Source organism: Halyomorpha halys, unplaced genomic scaffold (genome assembly GCF_000696795.3).
Source record: "Halyomorpha halys isolate HHAL.00 unplaced genomic scaffold, Hhal_1.1 Scaffold10849.1, whole genome shotgun sequence".
NCBI lineage: Eukaryota > Metazoa > Arthropoda > Insecta > Hemiptera > Pentatomidae > Halyomorpha > Halyomorpha halys.
The window spans coordinates 1-5,534 of NW_027110496.1; the positions used below are offsets into that span (position 1 = coordinate 1).

Here is a 5,534-nt window from a genome sequence, read left to right on the forward strand (position 1 = left end):
TTTTTTAGTGAGTTCGGAAGCCTATAGAGGTAAGTCATAGCATCTATTTACAAATAATTATAGTTATATTTAATCTTCTTCCTCTTCAATCTATTCAATGCCTTAGTCTCTTTTATAATTATTTTTTGTAGTTTTATTTGATGTATAACTTTTAATAAGTTTAGTTTATGGTTAGTGTAATTTGAAGGTTAGGCATTTTTTATTCCATATAGACAATATCTCCTATTGATCAATTTATGTTGTGAGATGATTGAAACAGTGTTTTTTGTCTGCTCTTTTATTTCTTGGAACTGCAAAAAATGTGTTAATTGAGGTCACAGATAAAAGCCTAACTGCTAAGGCAGTTGGTACCAAATACTTTTTTCATTAGTCTTAAAATAAATATATATTTATTTTTTTAAACTGTGGTTGTCTCTAAGTCCTACTTTATATAACCAAATATAGTTTGTGTTTTTTTTCTAAAAATGTGTCTGGTGAAATGAGGGTTTGATCTATATTCGATGTTGACTTATATTCAGCTTTTATATAGAAATCCATGAAGGTATACCTGACAGTACTAGCTCCATAATGATGTATGGGCCACAAAGATCCAGAGGCCTAGGTCTTGTAGTGTCAGCGGAAAGCTCTTCTTCAGCATTGCTTTATTTCCTTAAAATTATCTAATACGAACGATGTCCTATTTCAGACAATTTTCGATTTTGAGGATAAAGTTTGGATGTGTGCTGTTAGGCATTTATGGATTTAGAATAGAAGCATCACTGACTCAAGAAAGTTAGACAGTCCTCCAGAGAAAAGTTGTTTTAGGACTGATGCAAATGGAACGGATAGGTGTGCCCCACTTGAAATATAGCCAATGGATTAATAAATTCATGTATGACAGATAGGTTCTTATAGGCTCAGAATGGATAAACTTCCTTATATTAAATGTCTAATATATTTTGGGAATTTAAAATACTTTAAAAATAAAGTTCATAATGAGATCAGGGATGATACTTATGTTCCTAGAAATTTAGATTTTTAATGATATTTTAGAATGAAAACTAATGTTATACAGAATCCAAACCTAAGAATAGCCGTCATTACTTCAAATAATAAGCTGGTACTTAGAATTAAGAATTGAGAATACTAGTCTAATTAGGCTGGTTTAAGCAGAAAGTAAGTAATTTTTAGGTTTTATCATAATATTTATATAATATTATGACATTATTTATCTACTTCAGATCTAATTTAAGCATTCTCATTTCTATTTAAGTTATTTATATTTAATTAGAACATTGATTTCTTTGTAGTATAATTTTTAATTCCTCACATTTACCCTGAAAATTATTTTCAAAGTTGAGGGTTGACCTATAATTGAGCTAAACTGTAACTTTTTGGTAGTCTTAAATTTTCCTCAGTGTTATGTGTAATATGAAACTTAGCTACTTTAATGTAAAGTAGTTGTAATTATAATTTTAAACTTAAAATTATTGTTGTTCTAAGAATTATGTTTTAACATTGTTTGTTTATTTGGTTTATAGTTCATTTATTTTATAAAACTTTGCCAGTTTAGTTCTTTTAAAAACTTGTAACTACTATTTTTCAGCCAAAAGACCAATTTGTGAAGTTGGCTCTTGTCACCCTCAGACTGGAAATCTTTTAATTGGAAGAGCCAAAAACCTTACGGCAACCTCTACATGTGGTTTAAATGGTCCTGTGAGTACCTATTTGATTTAAAATTTATTATTACTATAGTAATTTTATTCAAATTTCTATATTGTTTCTGTTTTTAAATGAACATTATTATTATTCATTTAAATTTTAAAATTTTTGGTTGAAATTATATTTTGGTTATGAATGATAACATCAGTATATATTTGCTTCAATTTTAATATTTTATCTCCTTTGTTATTTATTCTTCTTAAATTGACCATTTTAAAGAAACTTTTTCACACATTATATTTGGTACAAAAGTCAAAGATCATCTCATGATGATCCTAGATTGTGCAATTACCAAAAAAATGTGTTGTTTTTTACTTTCACTCAGCTATATATGTAATATATATTAAGGGGAAGTATTTTAGTTTTTGATGAACATATATGTTTAAAGTCCCCTAAGTCTAAATAATGAAGTCTCGCAAAATGGTCTCTGTATGTATGTATGTATGAACAACCTAACTCTATGAAACTGAAATTACATATTTAAGAAAGGTATATGTCTGGAATGTTAAAACTTTTTTGTTAAAATTGACTGGCCTGAAGTGACACTTAATAGAATTGATTTTTAACATTTTTTTGATTCTCTTAAAACGTGCTTTAACAGTTTTTATTAAACTAGGTATACCTATGTATAATCAAGTGATCTTCAATATTAACTAGGTCTTATTCTCAAAAAAATAGTTCAACAGGGTTTAAATGCTGAATTTCCAAAACAATATCTGTAAAGTACCTTTAGTTTTGTTCATTTTAAATAATCAATCCTTTTTGCATTGTTAACAGTAATAAAAAATGTATAAATATGAGTTATCAAAGAATTTGATAATCAGCTGATCTAGAAATATGCAGTTTATAGATTAGAAAATCTGAGCTATGAGTGTCCAATTTCCCTGATCGCAATAACCCGTCATGACTTTGTTATATTTTTTTAAACTGTTGTATTCATGACAGGAACTGAGTTGGCATCTGTTATTTATACCTCGAGAACACCTAAAATATAAATTTTTATAGCAACAGAAAAATAAAAAATTATTGTTTGAAATTTTCACTTTCTAGAGAGGTAAGGGTAAGTTATGATGCTTGAAGGCTGTGACCACACCAGATTTTTTTTTACATAGAATTGGTAATTGTTTTGATATAACTTGCTTAAGGTTTTCTTAAAACATTTTAACTTTTTGTACTTAAGATAAACCCCTGAGAAATAGCAAAAAATAACTTAGGAACAAAAGATAGCTTTATTTGTGCATAACTTAAAAAGTGAATATTGTAAAAACATAGCTATCTAACCTATTTTGCTTTTCTAAATTAAGACTTCTCACAAATTAATTTGACTTTTCACCTGTCTGTGGTGAAGCGGTTGGGCTTGATTGATTGAGCTTGAAGTGGTTGGGCTTGATTGATTGAGCTTGAAGTGGTTGGGGAAGGGAGGTCAATAGTATAAAAGATTAGATGGGGATAAATTAAAATAAATTTTTAAAAATGATAAGAAACATACCACAGTTGGGGAGAGGATAGTTCAATATCTAAGCATTTGGAAGAATTTTTAGATGCTTCTATTTCAAGAGGAATAAACTAATGATGGAAAATTTGTTCATACAGAAGACCTGGATAGAAAGATATTCTAATAATATAATTTTAAATAATGATGAGAGATAGTTGACCGTGGATCAATTATATGAGGAGAAGAGGGTTGGGGGTGTGATCAAAATATAACACAAATAAGTTGAGACTAACCTTATGTAAAAGTGGCGACGTTTCAGCTAGAATTTCTAGCCTTCATCAGGGCTAAGAACAAAGAACTAGATAACAACCAATGAATATAAAAAATAAAGAAGCAAATATAAAAAGAATGACATAAATTAAATACTTGTACAGAATGAAATTTATAAAATTAAGGTGATGGAAGAAGTGGAAAGCTTCTTCATCCAAAAATACCTCGTCCTCTTCGTAACTTATTTTTTAATTCTGAGTCTGGCCATTCACACTGCCCAGCTTACTTTGATGCCAGATTTGCTTCAAGCAGTTGCATTTTATGTTTTATTCTCTTTTTTTTCCTATCCTTCTTTTACCCTCCCCCCTCCTACTCTTTTCTTAATTTTCCTTACCTACGTTACTAGTTAGGTTTACCATATATTAATATTGTTATGTTTTCAATTCACTTCTTTTGTCTAACTTAACTTCATATTTTATTTCTTTATCTAATATTATGATTACATATTTCATTAGTTATATATATTTTCTTTCTCTCAGTTTTATTATTCTTTCTTTCCATAATTTTAATTTTTAAATTATTAATAAACTAAAATATTCTTTGCATTATATAACTTCAAATTTTTATTTTATTTCCTTAATTATGTTATTTTTACTTACTTATTCAATTAGCTATATATTCATTTTATTTTCCTCTTTTTTCATCACTTTGATTTTATTAATTTCATTCTATACAATTATTTACTTTATCATTCTGTTTTTATTTTAGTTTTTATTTTTTGTATTCATTGGTTGTTATCCTGTTCTTTGTTCTTAGCCCTAATGAAGGTTAGAAATTCTAGCTGAAACGTTGGCACTATTAAATAAATAAGTTATTTCAACTTATTTGTGTTATATTTTGACTGCAACCCCCAACCATCTTCTCCTCGTATAATAATAAATATTCTAAAAATGATAAGATTTTTGAAGGAAGAAATAGCTATCATTATGTTTAAAAGCATTAATGAATTTAGATCACTATGGACATTTTCATTAATTTTATGCAATAGATGAGCAACATATTTTAAAAATATTAATTTTGGGTTGATGCTTTTAAGAGTTTTTCTGCCTTGATCATGTATTTAGAGATTTTTTCATTACGCTTGACATTGATTAATACAATTCCATGAATATTCGTCACTTTTGTTAACTTCTTTTGTTTGTTTTTCATTCCCATATTCAGTAAGTTTCATTTTATTATTTAGACATTATATAATTCATTTTATTGAATTAAACTTTTAATTATTACGATGTTTATTTTTTCTAGGTCAGTTACTGCATTGTATCTCATCTAGAACAAGGGAAGAAGTGTTTCACCTGTGACTCCCGACCTGGTTCTAGTTTAAATGTTAGTCATAGGATAGAGAATGTTATTTATAAAACAGCCCCAGGGTAAGTTTTAATTTTTTTTGTTTTTAAGTTTTTATATAAATACAGTTAGAAGCGTGGAAATATTTGGAATTAACCATCACTGGCTTTAAAATTTAATTTATTCCATTAATGAGAATGTTAACTAATCAATGATGCCTGTCCTAGAGTTTTAAATAAACATTTAAGTTTGATTAGTGAATCATATAAATATTTTATGCTCTTTGAAAACTTCTTATATCTTTAGTTTTAAAAATTCTTCAATCTTCATTTCTATTTAGCTTGCAGTAAACCGGTTATGTTTCTTACAGTACTTTCCATTATTAGTATATGAAATAATTCAGCATATTCCTTCCTTTATATTCTGCTTCCTTATATGTTAACATTTCATTATTCTTGTCTTAATTCTTTTCTTTGAAATTAAAATTTTGAATAGATCACTTATCATTTTTGTCATATAGCATTTTCATGTCACTTGTAACTTTTGTTTATTGTTAAATTGATAAACTATAAATAAATTGTATTATTTCTAATTACCTAATTTTAGAATTGAATTATTAAGTGTTTTAAATTTCCTTAATTTATATCCACTGTATCTAAGACAGTAAATTGAAAAGGTGAGTGGAATAACATGTTATGTGACAATTTTGGGGAAAATGGGGGGTTTTGCTTGGAAGAATATTTTAAATACTCCATTATAATCAGCAGATTCTTTCACACTT

The 5,534-nt window shown here is 27.3% G+C and overlaps 1 long non-coding RNA gene across 1 annotated transcript; it reads left to right on the plus strand.

Annotated features, from left to right (window-relative positions):
- On the plus strand, positions 1-4,915 carry LOC136796071 (uncharacterized). Its single transcript, XR_010843762.1, has 3 exons — positions 1-29; positions 1,586-1,695; positions 4,712-4,915. It is a non-coding gene; the product is annotated as an uncharacterized lncRNA (long non-coding RNA).
- The last annotated feature ends 619 nt before the right edge of the window (positions 4,916-5,534 follow it).